The sequence below is a fragment of the Oratosquilla oratoria genome, chromosome 24 (assembly GCF_046742065.1).
Source record: "Oratosquilla oratoria isolate Oo_2021 chromosome 24, ASM4674206v1, whole genome shotgun sequence".
Taxonomy (NCBI): domain Eukaryota; kingdom Metazoa; phylum Arthropoda; class Malacostraca; order Stomatopoda; family Squillidae; genus Oratosquilla; species Oratosquilla oratoria.
In genome coordinates, this window is record NC_134800.1 from 56,729,522 (window position 1) to 56,734,521 (window position 5,000).

Sequence of the window (5,000 nt, forward strand, 5' to 3'; positions counted from 1 at the left end):
TTCATCCAGCATATCAGATTCCATCCCGAAAACCTGGAAATCTGATCCAACAGTCGCAGGAAAAATAGCCCAGTGGGATAACGCCTTCACTGGATAACAGTAAAATACCGTGAGAGAGTTTAGTCAGAATAGAATAATTCCAAATCAATTTCATGGTGGATTATCAACTAATATGATTTATTTTATAATTATGTATTTATTTATGTACTTATTTATCTATCTATTTGTTTATTTGGTTTTCTCAGGTTGATATAAAGATTTTTCTCTTTTTTTCTGGGTGGGGAGGGGGAGGGGGGATAGAAAATGATTGATTATGCTCTGACACTCAGATTTTTTTTTTTTTTTTTTTTTTTTTATTATTAGTTCTTTACGAAATCCCTGACAATATTTGTAGGATGTGATTCCTAACTTCTCGATATTTTTTCTTCGTCTTCTTCTTCTTCTTCTTCATCTTCTTCTTCCTCTTCTTCTACTTCTTCTTCCTCTTCTTCTTCTTCCTCCTCCTGTTTTTCTTCTTCTTCTTCATCTTCTTCTACCTCCTCTTCTTCATTTTTTTATTTGTCTTTTTCTTCTTCATCCACTTCTCCTGCTTCTGCTTCTTCTTTTTCTTCTTCTTCTTCTGTTTCTTCTCCTTCTTCTTCTTCTTCTTCTTCTTTCTTCTTCTTTTTTCTTCTTCTTTTTTCTTCTTCTTCTTCTTCTTCTTCTTCTTCTTCCTCTTCTATCTCTTCTTCTTCTACTTCCTCTTCTCCTTCCTTTTTTCTTTTTCTTCTTCCTCTTGTACTTCCTCTTCTCCTTCTTCCTCTTTTTCTTCTTCTTCTTCTTCTTCTTTTTCTTCTACTTCCTATTCATCTTCTTTTTCTTCTTCTTTGATTTTTTCCTTCTTTTTCCTCTTCTTCTTCTTCTTCTTCGTCTTCTTCTTCTTCAATTCTTATTGGTCAGTTATTCTTTTTTCTTCTTCTTCTTATGGTCGTACAACATGATCGCTAACAAAATTATTTTTCTTAATTTCATTTAATGTCTTCTTGTCGCCTTTTTTGGTCTTGCCTTTTTTTTTTTTCTAGCTTCCAAAATCAAATGATATGAAGTATGAGACCACGGTGAAATTTTTTATTTGTAATTCTATTTATGTATATAATTCCATTTCTATATTTTTTTTCAATTTTTCTTCTTTTTTAGATCAACAAATTTTCTCTCTCTTCTCTCTCTCTCATTCTCTCTCTCTCCCTTCTCTCTCTCTCTCTCTCTCATTCTCTCTCTCTCTCTCTCTCTCTCTCTCTCTCTCTCTCTCTCTCTCTCTCTCTCTCTCTCTCTCTCTCTCTCTCTCTCTCTCTCTCTCTCTCTCTCTCTCTCTCTCTCTCTCTCTCTCTCTCTCTCTCTCTCTCTCTCTCTCTCTCTCTCTCTCAAGAAAACCCTTCGAATGACTTCCGAACGTTATTGTGATCCACGACGACAGAAACCTTCTTTTAAACCCACAGACTCAGAGCCAATGGTCTCCAGCGATTTCAACGCTGCCCCATCACGCTCCTGAAGGAGACCAAAGGACGAAGTACGAAAGAATGATTCTTTTTTGAGTTCATATACCCACCTACCCCTACTCCCCGTCCACTCCCACTGCCGGACATCAGTAAAAACATCGATTCCTCTTAGACTTATAGTTAGAACTTCCTTTATGAAGAGAAAGAGCGAAATCCTTTACGCCATCAATCACAGAGGCATCCAGTACCCTCCCCCCACGCCACTACCCTCCACCCTGTCCAACATACACTTGCATGGATATATGTACGTTTGCATATACGCACATACAAACGCACACATGTAAGCAAGGTTTGATGAAGTACACATGACTTGCTGGTGTAGTGGATAGCATTGCGAGCCTTCACGCCAAGGCGCCAAGTTCAGTATGCGAAAGTCTCTCTAACACTGTCAGCCGTTACTGCACCCCTAGTGCAAGTATGATTCACCATGGTCTTGGATCATGTGTTTGACTCGTGATCGGCAGCTATTACTCTCACGGAAGAGAACTCAGAACTCATATATGACCGATCTATGGGTTATGCTGTGACTTTTCACGCACACACACAACTCCCCACCCACAAGAGTTGGAGTAATGACTAGCAGCGCAGCAATACTCAAATAATTTTAGCCCTGGGTGGGATTCGAACTCGGACCGCTGTAGTAGCAGTTGCGAAGACTATCACTGCGGCATCGCTTCCGCACGCGCGTGCGTGCGCACACACACACACACACACACATACACACATGTATACAAATGTATGTATATAGATACGCACACACACCCACACAGAGTCCAGAAGACTTGCTAGTATATTGTGAAAATCTAATCATATAAGTTTTTTCATGATAATGTTGTAGTAAGATTAAGAAAAATAAAAGAATGACCACAGTGCAGGGGTGGGCAACCCGCGGCACGCGTGCATAACCTGGCACACTAAAGACTCTTTCCCGGTTTACAAAACCCAGAGTTCACGTAGAATAAAAATCAACATCCAACTTCTTTTACATGGCCATTGGTAACCGCAAGATCCTCTGGACGGCGGATTGAGGTTCTAGATGGTGAAGGGAGGAGGCCTATACTTATATGGTGTACATGTTCCCCACAAGCATACCCCACAGGTATGCGATCGGGACTTGGATGGTGCTAAGACTTGACGCTGGTAGTCAGGAAGGTCACCCCCCCTTCCGGGAAAGGGACCGCAATTAGATCGGGTCAGGTCATAGCGTCGGGTCAGTCACCGCTTATATACCGTCTGCCTCTTAGAACATGCGAGTCCTCCTATGTGCTTGTAGCGCGTCACTAGGCCTTCACGGGCGGTCCCCCTACGCCACGTCCGTCCTTAGGCCGACGCACGCACGTATCATAAACACAATAAAGAGTACAAGCCAATTCGAGCTTCCTTCTCTCCCTACGTCACCTAGTCTAAGTAACACTCACGGATGTTACACTCGTATGTAGGCCAATAATTTTACTCTGTTGGCAATCAAGAATTTTTGTATCAAAGATATGGCTGATTTTGGCACCCGCGTTCAAAAAAGTTTGTCCACCCCTGGCATGGTGCATCGCACAGAACTTGAAGAAGGCATTTGGCCAGGTACCATACAAGATGTTCAAAGAAAAGCTGAAGAAAGAAGTTAAGAATAAAGGAAACATGTAGAAGCAGACAAAGAGGGAATATGTGATGAGTGGGGTTCCGTAAAGATCGGTGCTGGCACCAGTCAGATTTCCTGCGTACAAAAAAAAAAAGACATATATACAATAAAAAAAAATCTTTTGGGTAACGCGTAAGTGGGAGAGGTAAAAAATAATCAGGATTGGATTAAGACATTTCGGTATCTAGCCGTCAAATTGGGACGACAGGTCAGAAATCATGAGGGAACAAATATGTTATAACAGGTTTTATCTTTTGCCAGATGCTCAATCGGTACAAGTGATGCTTAAATTGTAGACCTGAAGACAGCCGACGTCCCTGATACTCGCAAACTGGATATGACATGATGAATATTTTGAAAACCTGATATACAAAAAAAAATAATAATAATAATCTAAAGAGCGAGGGAATGGAATTAAAAAGAGCAAGTGAGACAAAAAGGAGAGAGAAAAATAAAGAGAAAGAAAGAGAGAGAAGTGTCAGAAAGAGAGGAAGAAAAGACGGATAGGTAAACAAAGAGGTAAAGAAAAACGGAGGAGGATAGATAGAGAAAACAGAGTGAAGGAAATAGAAAAGGAAGAAAATAGAGAGATAGAGAGAGAGGAGAAGGAGAAAGAAGGGCGCAAAAAAGTGAAATAAACAAAGAGAGAGGAAGAAAGAGAGAGAAGGAGGGGAAGTGGGAGACAGAGAGGGAAAAGAGAGAGAGAGGCAGTCAAGGAAACGATGAAGAAAAAGACAAATGAAGACGTAAATCAGAGAGAGAAAAAGAGAGAGTGAGTAAAAAATATGTGTGTGAAAAAGATGGAGAGGAGAGAGAGAGAGAGAGAGAAAGATCACACACACACACACGCACACATACACACACACACATACACACACACACACACACACACACACACACACACAAACACACACAAACACACACAAATAAAAAAATAAGCTTACTATGATAACTGAAGATGAAGAAACAGGAACCCACGAACGTTGGCTCTTATCTGTATAAAACAATTAGGTAAACACACACACACACACATACACGCACACACACACACACACACACACACACATACACACACACACACACACACACACACACACACGCATTATATCTGTGTATCAACATTCTGGTTGAAGACAAACAGGACTGGTGAGAGAAGGAGGCATATTTATGTATAAATATGCAAGCACGAGTATAAAGTCTTCTAAATTGCGGGGCTGAAATTGCATTTATATCAGAATGATAATCGGTAATGACTGTTTAAAGAGGAACTCCTCCCCTCAGCCTCGACACGATTTCCACGTTCATTAACTAATGTACAGCAAATGAGTTTTGCCTCTCAGCAACGGTACGTGCCAACGGTAAACGGACAATACCGCAACGGACAAAACCCCAATCAGTTAAAACTGTCGTACCCGGACAAAAACCCAATAGCAATCTACAGGTGGAGGACAAAATCCTTATTTGAAGAAAATATTTTCTTCTTCTTCTTCTTCTTCTTCTTCTTCCTCTTCTTCTTCCTGCAGATTGCCATTGGGGTTTTGTCCGGGTATGACAATTTTCACTGACTGGGGTTTTGTTCGTCGGGGTATTGTCATGTGTTCCGTGCTAACAGGCAAAGGGTGACGATTCTAGGACAACACCTCCACGGACCACTGGTCCCCGGACAACTGGTCCACAAAACTGCAAACCTGGACAACTCGTCCATGGGTTTAACCCTGGGTGGTCAACTCGTCCACAACTAAGATTTCTACAAAACTTTCATATTTTGTTCTTTAATCTATATATGCTGGACGAGTTGTCCACATTTCTGTGGACGAGTTGTCCAGGTCTGT